This window comes from Lemur catta, chromosome 2, assembly GCF_020740605.2.
Source record: "Lemur catta isolate mLemCat1 chromosome 2, mLemCat1.pri, whole genome shotgun sequence".
NCBI lineage: Eukaryota > Metazoa > Chordata > Mammalia > Primates > Lemuridae > Lemur > Lemur catta.
Genome location: NC_059129.1, coordinates 128,083,426 through 128,109,542, shown reverse-complemented (window position 1 = coordinate 128,109,542; position 26,117 = coordinate 128,083,426). Strand labels below are relative to the sequence as shown.

At 35.5% G+C, this 26,117-nt stretch overlaps 1 long non-coding RNA gene across 1 annotated transcript in view; it reads left to right on the top strand.

Annotated features, from left to right (window-relative positions):
- Positions 1 to 1,382: 1,382 nt before the first annotated feature.
- LOC123632253 overlaps positions 1,383 to 26,117 on the top strand; it is a 53,931-nt gene continuing 29,196 nt past the window's right edge. The window contains exon 1 of the long non-coding RNA XR_006733314.1: positions 1,383 to 1,414. This is a non-coding gene — a long non-coding RNA (uncharacterized LOC123632253). The remainder of the gene's footprint in view (positions 1,415 to 26,117) is intronic.

The window sequence follows — 26,117 nt, the reverse complement described above, 5'->3', positions numbered from 1 at the left end:
TGTTTCAGCCACCCAGTTTGTGGTACTTTGTTAGGGCAGCCCAAACAGACCAATGCAAGGGAGAAAACAGATATTGAGAAACAACTAACAGTTTCTACCACAACTTCCCATCAACAGTAAAATTCCAGTACTTCGTTCCTGCAACATTTCTCAGATTTGAACCTTCGTGTCTATTTCTACTACTGTTGCCTTAATGAATTAGCTCCACAACTGGTCTTCCTGCCTCCACACTTGCATTCCATGTCACTCTCATCATTACCACCAAAATTATCATCCTGAAAATATAGATCAGATCATATCAATCTTCTCAAGAATGCTTAGCGATTTCCCATGGCCTGCAGGAAATCTCACTCCCTTAGCATGGTGTTCAACATCTTCCATGGTTTAGCTGCCCTTAACCCACTTTTTCAACTTCCATAACTGCATTGTTTTAAATAATTATGTATTCCATTATTACAGAAATAACTTGTTTTTCCCCAAAACTCAAAATTTACTCTTCCATGCCCCTCAGGCACTAATTATTCATATCACCTTCTCCATGTTTGGAAAGTCTACTTATCTCTCAAGGGCCAGCTCTGGCTGAAATTCTGTAATAATACCTGTATTTACATAATTACTTTGCCATCTAGGAAGCACTTTCATGTTATACTAAATGCAGTTGTGGTGTCATCTTATTGACATCTGTGGCATCTCATCCCTTGGGCATTGTTGCACAGCCACTGTCCCCCGTATAGCAGGGATTGCCCCGGGATGCCCTTCGCATCTAAGTAGCCGATCCACAGGTGAGGCCGTTGTCAGTGAGCATTCCCTCTCTTATGTAAGATGGAAAGTTTATTTCCCCTAGTTTGAGATTATGTGAATCCACTGATTTTGGACCCAGATCTTTGTTCATTGAAGGCAAGACTTTGGGGAAATTGGTATCCTCTCCAAAAAACAATACCCCAGAAACGTGGAATGTGGGAATCGTGGGATGGGTTGCTCCTTCTTACCATATTAAGTAACTTTTTCCCCCAAATGAAGGGCAGCTGAAATGTCTGCAGTCCATTTATCGTCCCCTGTGTTAGTCATCCACAGAGCTAGCTGAAAGTCAGTTTTAGAAACTATCGTAATAAACATCCAGCACAAAAAAGGAGTGTGGCAAAATTAAACTAAGCATCACTGTTTTGTTTTCAGGATATATGTGATTTGCCATGAGACATGTCAGCATCAGGCAGTCCTGCCAAGTGCCAGAAGCCCATTTAAATTATCTGCGAAGCTGGCCAACTGAGAGCCCAGAGAACTCCCACTTCCCTCGCCCGAGGGAAGACCTGCTACCCTAGCAGGCCTGTTGGATCCAAGGCCTGTTCTAACACCTCGCCCCTGAGAAGCTGAGCGTCCAGTTTCTATTCCTCACAGAAATTCATCTTGCAAAAAAGTAAGTGAACTGCTCACATCCTTGACAACCACGCTCCAAATGTAGGAGATTTTCAGACCCATGAGGACATTTGGAAGGTTACCTGGAACACAGTGACGTGAATGGGCCAAACTGTGGTTCTGAGTAAAGTCAAAATCCGCTAGGAGAACTTCTGAGAAACATGTCACAAGTGTAGCCCTTCTCTTTCCATATTTTGTCTACTTCACTGTGTATATGATGTCTGGCACTGAGGTAGTCTTCTTATAAGCAAGAGGGAAAGAACAGAGAATCTCAGAGATATTTAGCCTGACCTCAATAACCTGCTGAACCACTGTGAGCCTCAGCCTCCTTCCAGACTTCTTGTGATGTAAAAACAAACAAACAAACAAAACCTCTATTTGTTTAAACCAATGAAGTAGGGTGTTCTCTTACATGCCGCTAAATGATGGTACAAGGAGATATTTTGGTTTATTTCCTGGTCTCCTTTAAAAAGTGCTAGTGGACTAGTCCTACGGAGACCGGGATTCAAATTAATGTATCTTATAATATAACAAACACTCATGTAACACTATGGGCCAGGCTCTGAGCTTTACACTTTACGAATATTCACTCATTTTATCCTCACCGAGGGTGGTTACTATTATTATCTCCATTTTACAAAGGAAGAAATGGAGGAACAGTGTAAATCAGGTTAACTGCCCAAAGCCACACAACCTGCCAGTGGCAGAGCTGGGGTACAAAGCCCACGTGTACTGGGTTCTTAATCATTATAAGCTGTTGTAGCTTATAATCATTATAAGCTGGTAATGCTTAATCATTAGTGCTGTTCAATGCTGCTAGTTAGTGCATATCACATCCTAGGTTCTAATTCCCATTCGTCTCAGGCAGAAACAATGACTGTAATTCAGCATATCTGTAGACTTAATTGTCTGATTCCTAAAGATGAGAAAATTCTCCATAAGAAATGCAAGAGTCACAAAGCATTTGATAATAGTTTTCATAGACTTCCCGTGTATTGACAAGCTTCTTGTCGTTTGCCCATGCCATTTAATTTCATGGCATCTGAGGCATCTGAAGTTGTCTTTTGAAAACTTGATGTCTATCTTCTTGAACTGAGTGATTCATCAATACCTGTTTATGCTTCATTTCCTCATTATTCCTTTCACATAAATTACATTTGATCACCAGAGTCATTTCAGAATATATTTAGTTTCATTTATTTGCTGGAATTCTATAATGATGTTCTTTTAAGTTTTACTTAAATTGATGAATTATTTTTTCTTTCAAAATACTCTTTCCTTCTACCTTAATATGTATCAAAGGCCAGACATCTTTAAAGTCACAGAATGATAGAATTTTCTATTTGGAGGGCAACTTAGAGACCACGTAGTTCAGGCCCTTTATTTTATAGATGGTGAAAATGAAGCTCAGAAGAATTAAATGACTTGTCTGAAGTCACAGTGTTAGTTGGCAGCAGAGCTGGGTCTAAAACTTTTCTTCTGGTAACTTCTGTTTTTCTTCTTTTTATTTAAACAAATAGACTTTAATTTTTAGAGCAATTTTAAGTTTATGGGAAAATTGGGCAAAAACTACAGAGAGTTTCCATATACTCCGTCCCCACCAACCTGCCCCCACAGTTTTCCTTAATATCAGTAGCTTGATACATTTGTTACAATTGATGAGCCAATATTGAATCATCATCACTAACTAAAGTTCATAGTTTATATTAAGGCTCTCTTTTTGTACTGTACCATTCTATGGGTTTGAACAAATGTACAATGTCATGTATTTACCATTACAGTATCCTACAGAACAGTTTCATGGCCCTAAAAATCCTCTGTGCTTTGTCTGTTCATCTCTTCTTTCCTTCCTCTGAGCCCCTGGTAAGCACTGATCTTTTTCCTGTCTTACAGTGTCATCTTTTCCAGAATGTCATATAGTTGGAATCATTTAGTATGTAGAGTTTTCAGTCTGGCTTCTTTCACTTAGCAACATGCATTTAAGGTTCCTGTATGGTTTTGTTTTGTTTTGTTTTTGTGACTTGATAACTCATTTCTTTTTGTTGTTGATAGTATTCTATTGTATGCATGTACCACAGGTTGTTTATACATTCACTTAAAGTTATCTTGATTGCTTCCAAGTTTGGGCAATTATTAGTAGGTATTTATGTGCAGGTTTTTGTATGGACAGAAGTTTTAAACTCATTTGGAAAAATACCAGGAAGCACAGTCGCCAGATCATATGGTAAGACTACGTTTAGCTTCATTAAAAACTGTCACACTGTCTTCCAAAGTAGCTGTATGTTTTGCTCCCATGAGAAAAAAAACGAGAGTTCCTGTTGCTCCATAGCCTCACAGCATTTGGTGGTATCAGTGTTGGATTTTAGCCACTGTAATAGGTATATAGTAGTACCTTATTGTTGTTTTAATTCGAAATTCCTAATGACGTATGATGTAGAGTACTTTCTATGCTCATTTGCTATCTGTATACTTTTCTTGGTGAGGTGTCTATTGAGATCTTTTGCCCATTTTTAAATTGAGTTGTTTTCTTATTGTTCTTTTAAGGGTTCTTTGTATATTTTCTATATGAGCCCTTTATCAGAGATGTTTTCCAAATACTTTCTTCCAGTCTGTGGCTTGCTTTTCATTCTCTTAACAGTGTCTTTTGCAGAGCAGAAGTGAGAAGTTTTAACAAGTCTCATATACCAATTTTTTTCATGAATCATGCTTTTAGTGTTATATCTCGAAACTCATTGCCAAACCCTAGGTCACCTCAATTTTCTCACTTTCTTGTTATCATCTAGAAGTTTCACAGTTTTCCATTTTATATTTAGATCCATGGTCCATTTTGAGTTCGTTTTTGTGAAGGTGTAGGGCTGTGTCTAGATTAATTTTTTTAACTGTGTGGATGTCCAGCTGTTCCAGCATCATTTGTTCAAAAGACTATTTTTGCTCCATTTATTGCCTCTGCCCCTTTGTAAAATATCAGTTGACTATATTTATGTGGGTCCATTTCTGGGCTCTCTTTTCTGTACTATTGATCTATTTATCTATTTGTTCTCTAATACTACACTGTCTTAATAACTGTAACTTTATAGTATGTTTTAAGTCAGGTAGTATCAATCCTCTAACTTTGCTTTGTTTGTGTTAGCTATTCCAGTTCTTTTGCCTTCCCGTATAAACTTTCGAAATACCTTTCCCAAATAACTTGCTGGTATTTGACTAAGATTGCATTGAATCTGTAGGTCACATTGGGAAAATATGACATCTTAACAATATTGAATCTTCTTATCTATAAGCATGAATCTCTCTTCATTTATTTATATTGTCTTTGATTTCTTTCATCAAAATTTTATAGTTTTCCTCATATAGATCTTGTACATATTTTGTTAGACTTATAGCTAAGTATTTCATTTCTTTGGTGCTGATGTAAATGGTTTTTGTTTTTACTTTCAAATCCCAACTATTTATTGATGTTTTATTACAAAAAACCAAAACAGTAGACTTGTATCCTGCAAACTTGTTTTGATTGTTTATTAGTTCCAGGAGGTTTTGGTTAGTTCTTTGGGATTTTCCACATAAACAATCATGGTATCTGTGAACAAAAACACCTTTATTTCTTCCTTTCTGATATGTATACCTTTTATTTTCTTTCTTGTCTTATTGAATTAGCTAGGACTTCCAGTACAATATTGAATGGGAGTGGTGAAAGAGAACATCATTGTCTTGTTCTTGATCTTAGGAGGAGAGAATTTAGTCTTTATCATGAGTGGTGGGTGTTGGATTCTGACAACTGCTTTTTCTGCATCTATTGATATGATCATATGATTTATCTTCTGTCACCTGTTGATGTGATGGATTACATTCATTGATTTTTTAATGTTGAACAAGCCTTGCACACCTGGAATAAATCCCACTTGGTCATGTTGTATAATTCTTTTTATATATTGTTGGATTCAATTTGCTAATCATTTATTGAGGAATTTGGATGTATTCATGAGAGATTTTGCTCTGTAGTTTTTCTTTCTTATATTCTATTTGTCTGATTTTGGTATTAGAATAATGCTGCCCTCATAGAAGTATTCCTTCTGCTTCTATTTTCTGGAAAAGATTGTAGAGAATGGGTGTCATGGCTTCCTTAAATGTTTCATAGAATTCACGAGTGATCCCTCCCTGCCTGGTGCTTCCTGTTTTAGAAGATTATTAATTATTTATTAAATTTCTTTAATAAATATAGGCCTCTTCAGCTTATCTATTTTTCCTTGTGTGAATTTTGGTAGACTGTATCTTTCAAGGAGTTCATGCATTTCATCTAGGCTATCAAATTCATGGGCATAGAGTTTTCATGATATTCCTTTACTGTTCTTTTAATGTCTATGGGATCAGTAGTGATGACCCCTCTTTTATTTCTGATATGAGTAATCTGTGTCTTCTCTCTTTTTTTCTTGATTAGCCTGGCTAAAGGCTTACTGATTTTATTGATCTTTTTAAAGAACCAGCTGTTGGTTTTATTGATTTCCTCTATTGTTTCCCTGTTTTCAATTTCATTTTTATTCAATAATACTAATTTTTATTATTTATTTCCTTCTGCTTACCTACTTGCTCTTCTTCTTCTAGTTTCCTAAGGTGGAAGCTTAGATTACTGATTTTAAGTCTCTCTTCTTCCCTTACATAATGTTTCAATGCTATAAATTTCCCTCTAAACACTGCTTCCCCTGCATCCCACAAACTTTGTTAAGTTGTATTTCCATTTTATGTATTTTAAAATATTTTTTAAGTTGCTTTTGAGATTTCTTCTACCCATTTGTTATTTAGAAGTGTATTGTTTAACCTCCAAATATTTGGGGATTTTCCAACTATCTTCCTGTTATTAGCTTCTAGTTTAATTCCTTTATGATCTGAGATCATACTTCATAGGATTTCTCTTCTTTTAAATTTGTTAAGGAGTGCTTTATGCCCCAGAATGTGGTCTATCTTGGTGAATGTTCTGTATGAGCCTAAGAAAACTTTGTATTCTGCTGTTGCTTGATGAAGTATACTGTAAATGTCAATAAGATCTAGTTGATTGATGGTACTGTTCAGTTCAAGTATGTCATTACTGCTTTCTTGCCTACTAGCTCTGTTTATTAGTGATAGAGGGGTGTTGAATTCCCCAATTAAAATAGTGGATATACTTATTTCTGCTAGCAATTCTGTAACTTTTTGCCTTGTGTATTTTAATGCTATGTTGTTAGGTGCACATACTTTAAGGGTTGTTATGTCTCCTTGGAGAATTGACCCCTTTATCATTAGGTAGTACTCCTCTTTATCCCTAATACTTTACCTTGTTTTGAAGTCTGTTTTGTCTGAGGTCAATGCAGCTACTCCAACTCCCTTTTGATTAGTGTTAGCATGGTATATCTTTCTCCATCCCTTTGTATTAATTTATTTGTATCTTTATATTTAAAGTGCAGTTCATGTGAGCAAAATACAGTTGGGTCTTTTTTTATATAATTTACTCTGACAGTCTCTGTCTTTTAATGAGTATATTTAGACTATTCATGTGTAAAGTCACTATTTGTACAGTTGAATTAATAGCTACCTTATTTGCAAATGGTATCTGTTCATTGCCCTTATTCTTTGGATCTTTTTTGTCTTCCACTGTTTTTCTGACTTCTTAATTTTGAGTATTTTATATTATTCCATTTTTTCTCATCTGTTATTGTGTTAATTATATTATTTCTTTTTAAAATTTTTTCACAGATTGTCCTAGAGTTTGCAATATGCATTTACAAATAATCTAATTCTCCTTTCAAGTACACTATATGGCTTCACAGATAGTGAAAGTACCTTATAACAGATTATTTCCAATTCTTTCCTTTAATCTCTTAAAATATTTCTGTCAATAATTTCACTTAACCATAAGCTATAATCACCAAATACATTATTATTATTTTGAATAAACTATTATATGTTAGATCAATTAAGAATAAAGAAAAAAGGTTTTGTTTTACCTTTATTTATTTTTTTGTAACACTCCTCCTTTCTTCAGTTAGATCCTAGTTTCTGACCTATATAATTTTCCTTCTCTTCAAAGAACTTCTTTTAACATTTCTTGCAAAGAAAGTCTACTGGCAACAAATTTCCTCAATTTTTGTTTGTGTAAGAAAGCTTTACTTCTCTTCACATCTGAAGGACAATTTTGCTGTATACTGAATCCTAAGTCAGTGTGTTTTTTCTTTCAATACCTTAAATATTTTATTCCATGTTCTTCTTGCTTACATGGTTTGTGACTTCGAGGCAATGTTGATAATACTTATTCCCAATTTTCATGAAGAGCTCTCAGAGCAATGGTGTTGTTTTTTTTTTTTTTACTTCCTTTCCTTTCAAAATATTTTTATGCTAGTAATTTATAACCTCTTTGAGGCCAGAAAATACTATTTCTCCCTTGTCATTTCTCCTTCTCCCTTCCTCATTCAGGAAAAAGAAAAGGTACTCAACTCCAGGTCCACATCAATCGTCTTGGCTTCTGTCAGACTGTCAGTGACGTCTACCCCAGCTTCATCCTCGTCACTGCACCACCACCCCAATCAGGCTGCCTCCTCCAAAGTATCCCCTTCTTATACTATTTATCAAACCATGTTATGCCTACCTTTTATGGGCTTTTCTCTCCTAATACATATGTAAGTTCTTCAAGAAAGGGTAGTGCTTTAAATAATACAAATGCCAAGAACCCTACTGAGAAGTTGTGGCCATTTGGAATTCTGGAGTAGCTTTTAAAACAACATTGAATGTTCTGGAGAGACCAGTCACTCCTTTTGTCTACAGGTTCTGAATCAGCTGAGCCACCTTGGAATCAATGTCAGTTCTATTGCTGGTAAAGATGGTTTAGAGAGTGTTGCTTGGACCTCTGGCAGAAAGGAATATACTTAAGTGAAACTGTAGACCTCTCTTACAGGGGCAGAGCTTGACCCAGTAAGTTTACACTATGCAGAAGAGAAGAATGTGGGTATTTTGTGAGAATACTCATCTGAAAGAGAATTTAAAAATAGGCTTCCCATCCCCCATTTTCACCAATTAATCACTCCTCACCAATAGTAGTGGACATAGAAAGAAGGGTGTAAGTTGCCTTCTCATACTTTGAGGAAGGATGAAGTTCCTATTTTATGGGCCAGCAAGAACCCAGAAAATTCCAGCAACAAAGACAAAGACTTATCTATCTAAACAGTAGAAACTGGGGAGATGTTAAAATCCTTACATAGGATAGACTCATAGAAGAGGGTGAAATGGCACCTGTAACCTAACTCTAAGGTATACCTTTTTTTTTTAACCAGTATATACAGGCTACAAGAAATCATTTTGCCTATTTCTGGGCATCACAACATTTTCAACCTTCCCAATTTAACACTATAACTATCTAAGTTTTGTAATGAATAGAGAAAGAACTTTATTGGCAGAGAGAAATGAGCTGACCACTACACCTGCATCTACTGGGATAGGTAGCCCCCTCCCATCTATCCTTGACTCTTGGGATCTTGTCAAAGTCTCTTACAGGCTGCAGGGCTTGGATTTTATTAGACCTCTCTGTCTTAGGCATCTCTGCCCTAATTAAGACTAATAGGTAAACATGTAGGATTGTAGATCAACTATGAAACATGTTATTGCTTTTGTTTATTGTTTGTCTCCTCCTACTATAATATAATCTCCATAAAGATGAGGAGTTTATCTGCTCTTTTCACTGATGAATCTCCTATGTTTAGCACATGGCTGACGTGAAGTGACTGAATGAAAGTGAAAGGTGAAAAAACTGTGAGACAATGAGAGAGCATTCATTACATTTTATGGCCTTATTTAATACATAAGAAAAGAGAGGAGGAAAAAAAGGGCTGATAATATTTGTCAGTGCTCAAAGGCATTGAGCTGAAGTACTGCAGAATCCCAGAGGAGGTATGATTTTATTATCAATACTTAGTGCTAGAATGGGGAACCTATACAACTTCCCTAATTGCAATGAAAATCACTGTAACCATTTATCTTTTATTCACACAAACATAATTTATGTTTGCCAGATTCAGTGTAAACCATTTTTTTAATAAGATCTGAAAATGTATAGAAACCAGTCCCAGGACTTCTATTTCCAACAATGGTGGACAAACATGTTTTGGATAAAGAATAAATTACAAAGTGGTGCAAAATATTTTTTAAAAGTCTGTTAAGGGCATCAGAGAGAATTTCTGCTTCCAGAAAGGATGTAGTAAGTTGTGGCAGGCCAACACTCGCACTAACAACAACGAGAAAAACCAAGGTCAATTATGTATTTATAAAGGAATCAGAGAGCTTTAAAAATAAGAACTAAATGGATTAAAATTCCAGAGAAGTGAGAACTTTTCAGTGGTGACCTGATGATGTCCTAAGGGGAAAAAATTGTCAGTTTGGAGTGCACGCTATGGAACAGGCTGAATCCAGGCAAAGGGATGCAGCCAGCAGGGGGGTAGGGGGGGCAACTAACAAATCTTTTAACAGTCGTGCAGTTTCAGTGACTCACTGAAGATGTGAGAGACCTCAAACACATGGCTAAGACATTAACTGAATTCTGAGACTGTATGGGGGCTAAAAATTAGCCCCCAGACTTCTGAAATAAGTGAAATTCCCCTCAATTTCATGATGTTAAAGAAGCAGAGAACCACTTTGAAAAAGGGGGGCGTGGTCCTAGACACAAAAGAGGCAAGATATAAAAGCATAAGACATAGTAGAGAATGAACACTGGCAATCTGTGGGGAGTTTTTAGGTAGGGATATTTACAGATTCTGAGCGAAGCTACAGGCTACCGCTCAGAAAGCAACTATAGAGATTGTGATATTCACAGAAGACCAGATCGTGTCCCAAACACATCTCAGTCTTCCCTTCAAGACATCTGCTAAATTTTAAGCTGCCTGCGGAAGAAAGAGCTAAATGAAAACTTGCTGTTGTCTTTTAGGGCTGGGGAGGCAAAGACCCACCAAGCCCTCACTTAAAAACTCTGGAGGGCTACACCGTAAGAACAGGGGTGAACCAGAGGTACAATTACCAAAACCGAAACCAGGGTGTGACTCAGATTGATCCCTGATTGGACTGAGGTGATCAATTGCCATCCTAGCTGCCTAACAGAAGAAAAAGGGAACCCTCATGGGTGGAAGACAATATCATCTGACACTCTATGATTTTATTATACATAATGTCTAGCATTTTTTAAAGTACTAGACATGGAAGATCAAGTTCGTTTGTCCAATAATCAAGAAAAACAAACAAACAATAGAAACAGGGTTATAGGTGATCAAGATACTATAATTAGCAAACAAGGACTTACAAATAATTTTTATTTATATGATCAAGAAAATAAAGAAAACTAGAGACCAGATAGATGAATAATGGAAAATTTCCAGTAAAAGGAATCTATTAAAAAAGTTTAATTTGGCATTCTAAATCTGAAAAATACAACATCTGAAGTTAAGAAATAAATGTATGGATGAGACGGCAGTGGAGGGGGTTGACAGAGAGCAGTGTGTCCAACAGCCAAGAAAGTGAGGGAGGCGTAAAGATGGTGGCCCCCAGAGTGGCAAAGGAAGCCATATGGGAGAGCCATGTGGAGGCAATAGTATGCCTGGTGTCCAAGGAAGCATGTGTAAGGGGTACATGTGAAGGGATTATATACCCAAGAGCACCAGAGAGGTGAAGGTGAGGGTAGCAGGAGTGCCCAGCCAGCAATATGCCCAGCATCCAAGGTGGTGGGGGGCAGGGACATGAAGGCAGTGTTATATCAAAGAGCCAAGGATTTGGTGGGGAGAAGAGTTCAAAGGTGACGTCTTGCGTGGAGATTAAGGCACTAGCGATGAGTTGGCCATGGTAGCACCTGGCATTTTCAGGAAATTGACTGTGTAAGGGAGGATTGAAGATAATGGAAGCCGGATTTCTCACTGTGGGAGAAGAGATTTGCAAATATGGAAAGGAGAAAAGAAAAAAAAAACACAGAGATATTGGATTAAAATTGACTAGCACTATGATCTCATTGTTATTGTTATGGCATGTAGGTAGATAGATAATTATGATGTATATGAGCATGTATATGTACATATGCACAAATATGTGCATATATTTCAAAATTCTGTCTGTGGAGAGAGCCTAGGTGCAATGACACCCCAGCAGCACTTAGCATACCAAGTATGCAGATGTCCCCATGTCTGTATACTGATGTCCATCAAAAGGAACAAAGACCCTTGTAAAAATGGCTGCTTCAAAGACTGGGGTAGGGAAATTTCAAGATGAGTCTGGAACATTATATTGTTCCAAAAAGTAAAGGAATATTGAAAGAATGAAGGCAACATGTCGAAATTACACAGGAACCAGTTTTAAAAGGATTCAACTAGCCAAATGTGGGGCAATTTGAACATGAGAATAAATGATAATAATAGGTTATGACCCAATAAAAACTAGGAATAAAAAATGAGGATAATCCAACAGAATGAAAAGACTGTACTTTTAAAGCTGTCAAGGTCTTAAAAACAGGAAAAGTCTTAGGAAGGGCTACAGACAGAAAGAGAATGAAGAGATACAACAATTAAATATAACATGATTCTGGATTGAATCCTGAATCAAAAGGAAAAATTACACACTGTTGAGACTATAGGCAAAATTTGAATAAGGAATGTAAATTGGATAGTAATGGACCATGGTGGGATGATACTGTTTACCAATGTTCATTTTCTGATTTGAAGGTTTTGGTGATTACTATGTAGGAGAGTGTTTTGGGGAGAATAGAAATGGGAATACTTTAGAGTGACAGGGCATAAGGACTGCAACTTACTCCCAAAATGTTCACAAAAAAAGATGTCATGTACTTGAATATACACACATATCTGTCTATCCATATCTATTCTATCTATCTATCTATAGAAAGAAAGATGGAGCAAATATGAAACTATTAGCTGGGGAATCTGGATGAACTTGGGAGTTCACTCTTCCGTTCCTACAATTTTTGTGTAAATTTAAAATTATTTCAACATAAATTATTTCAAATTTAAATTTAAAAACTCAGTGTATGAGTTTAACAGTAGATTGGACACTACTGAATACAAGATCTGTGAAGTGGAAACATACCAATGAAAATACAAAAAGTGAAGCACAGAAAAAAATGAGAAAAAAGCATAATAAATTTAACAGATATATAGGACAAGCATGAAAGATCTACTATGTAAAATTGGAGTTTTAGAAGGCAAGGAGAAAGAAATAGAGAAAAAGCAATACTCAAAGCGGTAATGGCTCGGAATTTTCTAAAGTAGATAAAATACATTTAACCCACCGATTAAGAAGCTCAACAAACCCTCAAGCAGGATAAATATAAAGAAAGCTACAACTAGGCGACTCAGAATGAAACTGCTGAACCAGAGACAGAGAAGATGTTAAAATCTGCCAGAGGAAAACAGACAAATTATCTACAAAAGAGCAACAGTAATACTGGCAGCTGGCTTCTTGCTAGGAACCATAAAAGACAAAAGGCAACGGAATGCTATCTTTAGAGTACTGAAAGAAAGTAAAGGCCAACCTATAAAAAACAATCTTAAAAAATGCAAGTGAAATAATGACATTTTTAAACAAACAACAAAAACAAAAAGAAGCAAAAAATAAAAAAAGCAAAACTGGCCCAATTTGTTGCCAGGAGGTCTACACTGAAATGCTGAAGGGAGTTCTACCGGCAAAAGTAAAATGATCTCATTTTAAAACAAGGAAATTCAGGAGGAAATGAAGACAACTGAATGGGTAAATACATGAATAACTGTAAATGACAATTGATTATACAAAACAATAACTGTACTAGGGAATTTAAAATATGTGTAGAACTAAATGCATAACAACCATAACATTAAAGGCAGGAAAGGGGTAAATGAGCTAGTGTGCTAAGATTTTAGCAGTAACTGAAAAGTAGTAAATTTAAAAATTGATGTATAAGTTGCAATTTCTAGAGCAATCACTAAAATGATAGCCAAAAAGAACAAAACTATTGGAGCACAAAAACAAATGCCCAGCCTAGAAGTAATAATGACAGTAAAGACATTGGGCCCACATGGCTAATCTGGGACAATTTTCCTATTTTAAAAGATCTGATTAGCATCCTTAATTCCCCTTTGCCATATAACTTAGAGTAAGCACAGTTCTGAGGATCAGGGCATGGATATCTTTGTGGAGGGCATTATTCCGTTTAACACAATGTCTCTCTCAGACTGTCAGATCAAGTAGAAAAGTAAAGTTACAAAAGATTTTGAGGGGGGTAGAGGACAGGAGGTGAGGATGGACAACTGAGGACCTGGCAGCCTGACAATCCTGAGGTCACTGAGTCAGTGGGTCGTGCAGATGGTGGGGCAGGATGGATGTCTGTCCGGAAGCCTAGGATTGGGAAGGGTGGAGTTTTTCAGTCTGGTTTTGTGAGGCTGGTTGGAGGGGGGTTGTTCATCTGTCTGGGAACATGGAGACAAGAGGTGGCAGGGACCTCAACCATCAGCCACAGGGGAGAAAAATAAAGCTATAGAAGATTTTAATAAGTCAATTAAGAAATTATTTAAAAATTTATGGAGAGCTCTATAACCAATACACAAAATGGTTATAAAAATTAATCATTACTAGATCACAAAATCTCATCCAAAAGTAGAAAGCATAATGACATGCTGTAGCTTTCTCCTACCATCCCATTAAAAGTACCCTATAAATACAAGGTAAATGAATAAATCAAGAACTTTCCTGGAAGACGAAAACAAAATACTTCTGTGCACCAGAAACTATGTTTAATAACTTAAAGATGAAAAACAAAATCAATTGAAAAAGAAATGTATGGTCAAGAAGTGTGCAGGAAAAGCGTTTATAAAAGTTACTTCATGCTCTGGGTTGGTAGATGCAGTGAGAGGGGTGTGTTGAGGGTAACGCGTAGGGTGATTAGTTGGGGGACTTCTGCAAGAGCAACCAGAGGAGTTGACCCCTCTGTATGTCCCTTGCACCCCCAGCAAGGCAGCGGCTTGCAGATGGGAGCAGTGCCCGTGGCTGCATGGCTCAGAGTGCCACACACATTAAGTACAGCATGGCACTAGTCCCTAGTGAGAAGATGCAAGTGAATAGAAAAGAGGCTGAAAGGATATACAATAAAGCAATAACTGAAGTTGCCACTAGAGATGGGACTGGAGGAAATGGGTTTATCTACATTATATGATTCCTTCACAATAATAATGGATCCATATATTGTGTAATTAAAAGCATATATATTTGAAAATGAATAATTTATACATGAAATATGTGCTTGTAATAAATGTAGAAATCAACATCAAAAACATCAATTTCTAAAAATCACCTGAAATTAAAAATACAATCTTCTAAATAACTCCTGTATCAAAGAGGGAAAAAAACCTCTGATAATATAATTTTATAAAATGTAGCCAAATCATATGTTAGAAGAAATTTTTTAAAAATAACCTAAATATGTAAGTCAGAAAATTCAAAAGAACATAATAAAAGGAAAAGGAAAGAAACTAAAAGCAATTATTTTAAAATGAGAAAGCCAAACATTAGAATTTATTCTGAAAAACAGTGATATTTTATTTGAAAAACTATAAAAACAAAACAAAACAAACAAACCCCTGGTAAGTCTAGCCAAAGGAAAACCCAAGGGAACACAAGTACAATATTAGGAAACAGAAAAGGGATATAAACAAAGGAAATTATAACTTTTAAATAAAATTTTTGCACTCTTCTGCAAATGAAATCTTAAAAAATAGATCTTTTTTTAGGAAAATACAGCTAATCAAATTTGACTGAATAAACTTTTGAAAAAGCCTAAGTAGATCATAGAAAAACTAAAAATTTTGTCAAAACTCCTGCACAATGGCTCTGGGCCTTGTTGATTTCCTGAGAAATTTTTAGCAAATACTTGATGAACAATTAAATTCTATATTATTGAACTTTTGTAAGTTCCATAAAACATAACTTTGATACAATAAACCTGATCAATATTTCATAAAACCATGCACCAATGTCTGATAGGCACAAATGAAAATGATCTATCATGAAATATCAAATCTGGCAGTATCTTAAAGGAGCAGTACATTTTACCTGATCATATTTATTCAAGAATACAAAATTTGTTCAAAGTTAGGAAATTTGCTAATGTAATCTTGGTAGATGCTAAAGAGCATTTTATAAATTTCAGCTTACTTTTGATTAAAATTCCTGGTGTGCTAAGAAAAAAGCAAAAGCAAACTTTCTTAAAGAGTACTTTTCAGAAATCTAGAGCAAATATAATTAATCAATAATCATTAATCAATAATCATTAATCAATAATGAAATATTAATAAAAATAATGACATTGAAGTCATAACTAAGAAAAAGATTTCTGCTAATACCTCTATTATTAAGAATATTCTGGAATTTCTGGACAATGAAAGAATATAAGAAAAAGAAATAAAGTATACATTAATATATTTGGGGGAATATATCATCATGTACTAAAAGTTACATAATTGCTTTGTAGCAAAACCAAGAAAATTATTTGCTATATTAATAACAATAGAAAGTAAGTATAACAAAGCAGTCAATATCAGATTACTATACCAAAAATCAATAAAAAATTAGAAAATAAAATAGGAGAAAAAACTCATTGATAACAGAAATAAATCCAACAAGAAATATATAAGACTTTCAATGAAATACAAAAAGCAGACTGAAATAAATGAAGAAACATAACCATATTGGGGAAAGAGTGTAAAGTGATAAGTTACAGTCAAGTTATTGCATTACAATATAAAAACTAAATGTAAAAAATTTTCAGAATCTTGAAAATTTAGTTTAAAATTACATTTGGAAAAGAATCAGTAAGTTAGAACAGCTATGAAAAATATAAAAAAGATTAATGAAGTCTTGACCTGCAATGTATTAAAACATGTACAAATAAAGCAATTAAAACATCCTGATACTAACAGAGATACAAAACAATAGATCAATGAGCCATTTAAAATGAAACTACATAGGTTGCCCGGCTAGCTCAGTTGATAGAGCATGAGACTCTTAAAATAAAACTACACCTTGGTTTATATGGTATTTACTATATGATAAAAGTGACATTTTGTATTAGTGGGGCAAAGGCATATTGTTCAATAAATGGGCTGTGAAATTTGGCTATCGAACTGGGAAGAAATGAATTTATATTCCTACATCAAAATCATATCCCGTAATATCTCTAGATTGATTAATACTTTAACCATAGCAAGAATAATAATTGTACAGGAGAAAATAAATTTTATGTAGGGAATACCTTGCCAAATGCATCAGATAAATAGAAACCATAAAGAAAAAGATGAACTAAATGGCAAAAGCCAAAAGATAAATGACAAAAGGAGGGAAATTGCAATGGCAGCCAATGTGTTAAAATTCTCCCTTACAAATCTGTGAGATAAAGGAAAATACCACTATAGAAAATATACAGAGAATGTGGACATAGAATTCACAAAAGAAGCAGCATGGATGGCCCCTAGACATAATTTTAAAAGGATACTCAAACTCACTTATAATTAAGTAAAAATAAATTTCATTTAGAGTAGCAAAGACCAAAAAAGATTAAAAATTTACAATATTAGGTATGACAATAGGAAAATATGGATTTTCATACATTCTTGATGAAAGCATAAATCAATATAATATTTTGTCCTAGTAATTTCTCTTCTAGAAATTTATCCTGAAGAAATACTTCCCCAAGTAATCACAGATACATATCACTGTCCTTAACAATGTGAAAGTAATCCAAATGTCCATGATTAGGGGTCTGGTTAAATAGATTATAAAAACTCCATATAATGGAATGGAATACTATGCTGCTATTAAAAATAATGAAATGGCACTGTGTGTAGTGATATAGAAAGATGCCCAGTGTATATTCTTTAGGAAGAAAACAACTTAAGTTACACACACACACATACACACAAGAGTATGATGTATTTTTGGTAATACCTTTACAAATCTGTTTGCATAAACACAATAAAAAAACTGTAAGGATATACACCAAATGCAATCAGTGGGTTTTTTCTCTCTTTCTCTGAGGCGTGGTTTAAGAGAGGCGTGGGCAGAGATTTTCACTCTTCTTCTTTTTGAACAGTATATTTCAATGATGCCTGTGTAATTTGTAAATAGAAAAAAAATATGAAAAGAAGTATATGGAACAAATGAGAATTCAAAGCTAAACTTGTGCCTACCTCTGACTTTAAATATCTGAAGAGAAGAAATTTGGAAAGAAAATTATTCAGGTTAGGCCAGGCGCAGTAGCTGTAATCCCGGCACTTTGGGAGGCTGAGGCAGGAGGATTGCTTGAGGCCAGGAGTTCAAGACCAGCCTGGGCAACATAGTGAGACCCTGTCTCTACAAAAAAATTAAAAAATTAGCCGGTTGTGGTGGTATGCACCTGTAGTCCCTGTTACTTAGGAGGCTGAGGTGGGAAGATCCCTTGAGCCCTAGGAGTTGGAGGTTGCAGCGGGCTATGATCAGGCCACTGCACTCCAGCCTTGGCAACAAAGCAAGACCCTATTTCTATAAAAGAAAGAAAAAAAGAAAGAAAATTACTCAGGCTAGTCCTATATCTCTAGAACAGGATAAATTCCACAGAGATTTTGACCTTGCCTTCTCCACTGCTAGTTTCTCTGTGAAGATCTGCTGCATTGATTGATGGAAAGTCCAAAGGGCTTTGTCTATGATTAGGATGCCAGAGTGTGGCGCTAGAGAGTCACCAAGCCCCAAACTAAACTCCAGACCTACAGCAAGATAGGGGCCCCAACCAACAAATCCAGGAAGCTATGCCTACCACAACGATAATCTGAGCTTATCAAGCCATTTTTTCCAATCACCTCTAAAGACTCTTCCATTATTCTATGAACCGTCACTGAAGGACGCGTAAGATGACAGCATATGTTACCTGGTAAAACCACCTGAGGTAGCTGCAGTTTGAGGTTGGGGGTGGGGACAGAAGAGATGCTCTAAAGACATGAAAACACATCTTTAATGCAGCGGGACATGGACTTGTAGAGAATGGAAAGAACATTAGCAATAAACTTTGGTTGCTTTTTTGGAACACAGACCACTTGTAATAAAAGCAGAAATTCCCTCAGGGAAAATTGTAGCAAGTAGACTGCAGCTACAAAATAAAGAACAGCCCAGAATATACAAATGAGCATGTTTCTTTCTATAAGTAACTGTGTATCTTTATAGCATCACCTTCAAGGCTAACAAATTTCATTTCCTTTACTGCTTTATAACTCTTTGGAGAGATGTTTTAAAAAACAACACCACTGTTTACACTCTTAAAATTTTAGCACATGTATGTTCTTGGAAAATAGGATTAAATGGGGGAAAATCCATATGGTAGTAAAATTACTTCATAAATTATAAACTGGCTGGCACTTTTATCCAAGTGAAAGAATCATGAATTTTTCTCAGCATTTACTTTTAAGGAGGTTATAAAGCTAAGCTGTAAAAGGATGCATAACATCCTGCTAGAACAATGGATGATAAAGTCCAGGCAAATTGTCTTTTTCCTTATAGGAAGGGAAATTTCAAGAGTAACTCTGCACACAAATTAATTTTTATAGAGTGAAGGCAACACTGTGCAGTGAAATGTGCTTTTGACTGGGAGGTTGACTGGACCTAAGCCCAGTTTCTTAATACATAGAATTGCAGAGCTCATCTTGGGCAGCCTCTGGAAACCATGAGCCTCGATTTCTTTATGAAAAGATGAGCTTGAACTAACTGGTGTCTAAGATATGACAACTCTAACAGTTTTACAGCTATTGAATAGAATTGTAGATTTTCAACAAAATGCAACAGGTAGAGACATGGAGGGAGAGATGAAAGAAGGAAGTGAGGGAGTAATCAAATTTAAAACGATTTCAAGTACTAATTTAAAAAGTAACCTTAGTGACTTTAAAGTACATTTGTTTTTTAAATACTATCTTTAAAATACACTTTTTTCAAATTAGTAAAAGTATTTTTTCAATTAATATTGCATTTAAAGTCATAGTATATGTTGTTCTTTGTTCTTGAACAATACAAAGAGAGTATGCTGTGGTCTGAATGTGTGTTCCCTCCAAAATTCATATGTTGAAACTTAATCCCCAATATGATGATATTAGGAGGTGGGTCATTTGGGAAGTGATTAGGTCACGAAGGTGGGGTGCTCATGAATGGATTAGTGCCCAAGAGGCACCCCACCCCCCTCTGACCGTGTGCAGACACAGCAAAAAGACACCAACTATTGATCTTGGACTTCTCAGCCTCCCAAATTTTGAGAAATAAATTTCTGTTGTATATAAAGCCCCTTCGTTTATGGTATTTTTGTCATAGCAGCCTGAGAAGACTAAGAGAGTAGTATGTAGGCAAATGGGCCAGTTTTTATATAGGATATACACAAAATGTATACATAAATTTCATATTACTGGGAAGACATTATGAGTCATTTAATAACAGAAACCCGTCAAATAAATTGGAATTGCTGCTTTCTCATTGAACAGGAAAAAGAAAGAGGAAGATGATAAGGTGCCTGATTTTTAAAAAATAAACTTTTACTTTTGAATAGCTTTAGATTTACAGAAAAGTTGCAAAGATAGTATAGAGGGTCGCTATATAACCTTTACCCAGTTTCCCCATTGCTAACATCAAAATTTATGATTCATTTATAACAACTAATAAGCTGATACTGACACATTGTAATTAATTAAAGTCTATACTTTATTCAGATATTTTACTTTTTACTTAATTGTCCCACGATCCAATTCAGAATATGACATTACATTTAGTCATCACATCTTCTGATTTGAGCTTCTATAATTCCCAGTTCCCCACAATTATACCTCCTGACGTCCCATATACATGAGCAGCCCCACCTTTGAGTCAGGCTATTTTTAAGCAGCTTTAGTCCCCAGGCAGAAGCCTCAGTAGGAAGTCCCATTAAGTATGAAGTCCCATTCTTAGTATCAGGTCCCATTAATTTGAGCCCATACTAAAGGCTACTGCTGAGCTAACAAACTAGTTCTGAAGTATAGGCCTTCCAAGGTGCTCTGTTCCAGCAATTGCTTTGCTTTTTATTTGATCCAGGATAAATGTCTCCTGCTGAACTTTGATTTCTACGCTCCCACCCTAGTCATACCTTCCTTCCATACCAGATTCTTGAACGATGGTCTTGTCCCTAAGCTCAACCTTGCTTTGGGCATCTGATTCCAAATTTGGGCTTCTGCTTTAATCCAATTTAAGATCTTTGTTAAATAATCTATCTGGTTCCCCTCAGAAAACTAGGAGCTTGCTTTTCTTCCAGGCAAATTCCCTGATGAATATTGGAATCCTGTCCCTGAAATCCCGTCTACCAGCTAAGGCCTTGTTTCCACACGGACACCTGGACCTCCTGTCCCGAGGACTCATACATTCACTTAAATGCTGATGCCATGTCGTGGATCTCCACTCTCAGGCCAGTCCTCTGAAACACATGCCAAGGACTTCCTAGATGAAGTCAGTGATTACCCAGGGACCACCATGGTACCCAATGACCATGGATATTCTCAGCAAATTTTCTCTGAGGAAATGCCCATGGGCCAAAGCCCAGAGTATAAGCCTTAGAAGCTGGGTCAGCTTTCCTAGTGGGCAGAGTGGCCCCCTCTCCTGTCAGGCCTGGCTCCAGCCTGCCTGCCCTGTGCCACTGTGAGCCATTGGCCGTACTCTCCAAATGAAACAACTCAGCAAAAGGGAGAAACTCAGTCTTCATCTAAATGAAAGAAAATTGAGGAATATTTAGGGACTGTTTTCTGAATTTATCTCAATATATGTTAAATTTTACACTACATTTTGTAATGGATAAGCCTTTTTTAAGGCTATAGGAGTCATGATTGTTAAAGTTGTTTAAGATAAACCATTTACTTTAGCTCTCTTTATTGGACATGAGACTGATATAATACAAATTTGAAAATCAAATAAAAATATCTGGAAATACTAAAACCATTGGTTATATAAATTTAAAATTTTATTCATTTAGAGATCTTTTTCCTTTTTTCCCCTGCAGGTTGTAGGGATCTTTTTTCTAGCAAGAATTTTTTTTTTTTTTAAATTTTAAAAATCTGAACAAGTGTCTTTTTACCCAATTGCCAAAATCAGATCTATATGCTAGTATAAATCATAATTCCTATAACAATTTCATAAAATGGGCTATGTTGATAAACACAATCTAGAAGGTGTTTTTTCTTACATTACACTCATTTTAATTTTTAATTGATGTTTACCATTATTTAATAATGTTATTCTTTAACTATTTGTTATTATTGACACCTTTGAATTTAAGTACTCTGTAGTCTAGACAAGATACACTTATTTATATGATAAAAAATAAATAAAGGATTAGTGTGCAACTTGCGGTGATTGATGGATTCTCCACTGCACTATTTCTCTGTTCTTATTTTAGCTCTGATGCCAATGGTCTCACTCATTGTACAGTGCCAACATTTATGCCTGCATAAAAATGATATTCGGATATTTCTTAAATTTGTTCTTTTTGTTTTGTCATTTCACAAAAATGGTGTTAGAAATGCACTGGTATAAAGTGGAGCTTCACATCAGGATGTTTTGCTGTATTACTACTTTGCTCTATAAAATTGATTTTTCAGATGCAGAATCTTGGGGTTATTTAATGGAAACTGTGAAAGAAGAGAAATGAGAATAGAAGTGGCTTTTCATGGCTGGATTTACTGAAGTGAGGCAAAGTGATAGAGTGGCCCTTGTCCTTCCTCCCATGCAATTCACAGAGCTTATAAGGAGTGATCCTACAGCCAAGGCTGAGATTTCAGGTAGACCCCCAAAAAGGTGAAAAAGCCTTCTGCCCAACAAACACATATCCATGCATCATGCTTAGTTGTAGTCTTAGCCTTAATATTAAAAGAAATCTAGACTATGTTTAAAAACAGCTTTGCTTTTATTTCTACTGAGATAGGACACAAAGAATAGGCTTAAATGCATATATTTTATATATCTATATATGGATTTTTAGTTGCAATGAGAATTAGATTAAAATTGGAGAAAATATATCTCTGATTACAGGATATAAAGTACTAAACAAACCCAATGTCCAGATCTTGGTTTGTAATACTAGTCTCCAATTAAAGGAACTGGGCTCCTTGGAGAAATGGCTAATTCTAGGACTGGGGCAGGAAATATATAAGTCTGGAGTGTCATGTAGTGTCATAAAATAAGGAAGTACCCAAGGAAACATGGGAGTATGTCAAAGTGACACAGGTGCCAACAGAAAGAGTTTTCAATGGCCAAAGCTAGAGCAATTTGAGCAAGAAAATAAATAAGGAGGGAAAAAGAATAATCTCACAGGGGAGAGACCTTAAGAACTCTGCCTCAGCTGTGATCCATCTTAACATCATTAGTGACAAGTCATGTTGATGGCATGTACCCTTGATATGATGTGATGTGTGTATTCTACCTCTGTGTTCTTCCTCCATAAAGTTCATAACCCTTGTCTAATCATGAGGAAAACGTCATACAAGTCCAAGTGGAGGGAGATTCTACAAAATCCCTGACCAGTATTCATCAAACCTGTCAAGGTCATCAAACATAAGGAAAATCTGAGAAGCTGCCACAGTCTAGAGACAATCTTAGGAGACTCACTGGTATCCTGGATGAGATTCTGGAACAGAAAAGGACAACAGATAAAATCTGAGGCCATATGAATAAAGTATGAACTTTAGTTAATAATAATGTATCAATATGGATTCGTTAGTTGTGACATGTACTATTCTAATGTAAGATGTTAACAATTGCAGAAACTGGGTGTAGGGTTTATGGGCACCTTCTGTACTATCTTTGCTGCTTCCCTATAAATCTAAAACTATTCTAGAATAAATTTAAAAATAAATTTTAAGAAATTAAAAAAATGTATAAATACTAGACCATAATATCAAAACAGGTAGAAATCATCAATCATAAGACTCTCATAATCCAAGATGCAAACTAGAAATTACACATAAAGCTGCTGAAAACAGGATTAATTAACATAGCAGAAAGTTAGGGAAAATTGGGGAAAGATGAGAATAAAATGATCATATAGTCATATGATGTAATACTAGGCAGCTGTTTAATGATGTCAATTTTTAAAAAGTATAATGGCATAGGCAAATGCATGTGAAATACTGTTCAGTGAAACAGATGATACAAATTGTATGTATAGTATGAACAACAAATATATCACCAAGACTCAAAAATAGGAAAAGTATATAACTGGGCAAAAAAAAATTTAATGATAAAGAAGGTACATTTGAAAATATTTTTTAAATTAATAATACTAAGGTACAGGGCAACTGACACTCTCCAATCTGGTTGCCAGGAGTGTATTTTGGTCCATGCATTCTGGGGGAATTTTAGCATTATGTTTCAAAAAAACTTCAAAAAGGCATACCATATGTTGCAAGTCCTAAGGATAACAACCCCAAAGACATTCAAAGCCTTTCTTCCTATATTTCCCTATTATAAAATGTAGAAGACTAAAATAATCACCTACCCAAACTCCCTAGTAGTGAGAGGTGTGCTACAATGGAATGTAGGTAGATGTCCCTGGCCAGGGCCTTCTGGAACAAATGATGAAGTTTCACAAGGAGAAAATTGTGGGGCTTTCCTCCTGCTTTGGACTAGCAATATGAACACAATACATGTAAGTGCAGTGGCCATTGCAACAGAGACAATGAAAGCCCAGTGCTAAGAAGATGGGCTCCGTGATGACAGGGCCGAGCACCTGTGTCAGTTTGATTGATAACTCCTAGCTTTTTTGTGGCCTGTGACAAATAAACCCCTTACTTTTTAAGACTGTCATGATCAGGTTTTCTGTTACTTGCAACCAGATGCAATCCTAACAGTTACAGCAAAGAAATAAAGAAACAGTGCTTGAAGAGTATTAATTGGGGCAAACTTTCCAGAGGAAACATAGCAGTATGTGGTAAAAACTTTTAAATACATATGTATGTCACCTATTGTGGATGTACATAAAAATTCAGTATATGAATATTAATTTGACCACTGTTAATACCATTAAAAATTACTTTATGTCCCAACAATATGTTAATTATATATATGTTATATATAATATTTACATAAATTATGGTACAATCATCTAATAAAATACTTTGCAGGAATTAAAACTCAAGTTCTATAAGTTCACAGGAAAAGCCTCTTAATATGTATAAGAGGGAGCTTTTTTAAAGAATTAGGAGCTATCATATTTTTAAAATATAGTTATAATTACATATTTATAATTATATATAATTATATAATATAAAATGTAATTATAAAATATAAATATATTATATAACAAAATATTGAATATATAAAATAACATAATATATAGATATTTCTATATTATATAGGCAGAAAATTTATATTTATATTTATATAGACAGAAAAATTAGGGGATTTTACTAATCAAAAGTATAATAGTCTTTAATAGTGTTCTTTATTTTTTTGCATTACATTTTATATATTTGACAACACACTTTCCCTACAGTTTCAAAGTTTATATTGTTTGTGTATTGCTTTTTGAACCAGAAAAGAATAAATATTATTTTAGAAATATTTTAAGCCATGGTTAGAACTTGCCTCTGATATGATTGTAAAATCAATGGGTATAAAGTTATTTTTAAAATGGTTAGGCATAGAGTTACTCCTAATTAAATGCATTCCATTATGAGAAGCCTCCATTCTGCCTTGTGCTTTAGAGTTTAGAATAGCGTAATTTAGTGTAACTATGAAACTGGCCCTTGCACGTGTAACCTTCTTAAGTGTTCCATGGCATAGAAAACCAGCAGTATTTTAAACAGAGTCCTTGGAATCTGGAAATTTGAGCTCTAAATTTGGATTATTTCCATTTTCATTTGTTTCCATGAAGGCCTCTCGCTCTTTGGGAATTATAGTTTCCTATATATAAAAGGATATCGTCTATGATTAAGCCATGAGGTACCCTGGGCAGACAAGGAATTCAGTGCTGCTGTGCCCCAGCGAAAAGTGCACCCAAAGTGCTTTCCTTTCAGCTGAACACATATCACCTCGCTCATCTCCACGACCTCCTACTGGGCAGATAAGCAACAGATGTGACCATTACAAAAAATTATCAGATGAAGGAGTGGAATAAACAAACAGAGTAGGATGAAGGTAAGCTGATTTGCAGACCACGTAGGAGGAGCAGCTTTCGGAGCCAAGGATGAGTCCAGGGTTACGATATCAGGTAAAAATGTACTTGCTCAACATTCCAGAGAGGGAGCTCCTCCTCCGCCTCAGTTCAAGGACAATTGCTCCTAGGGTGGAATGAGAGACTGCAGCTCACGTGACCACATTATGAGGTGGAAAGTGGCATGGCACAGGAAGAGACCCACATAAGCACACTCTCATTCCCTGTATAGATTTCTTAGGCTTTTCCCCTGAAAAAGGAGTTACCATCAGCACAATTCAGGTCCTGGTGAGTTATCTCTGGCAATTCTAAATTAACTCCAACGTGACCGGGATACCAATGGAGTAGATTCCTTCCATTTCTACTGTTCTTTAAAAAATTAAAATAGTTCAAGAAAAACACTTAGACTAAAGAAAAGATATGGAAATGCAGAAATGGATACAATGTAACTCCAAAAAGATGTCAGAAATCTGCTTTCTTTCTCTCTCGCCCCTCC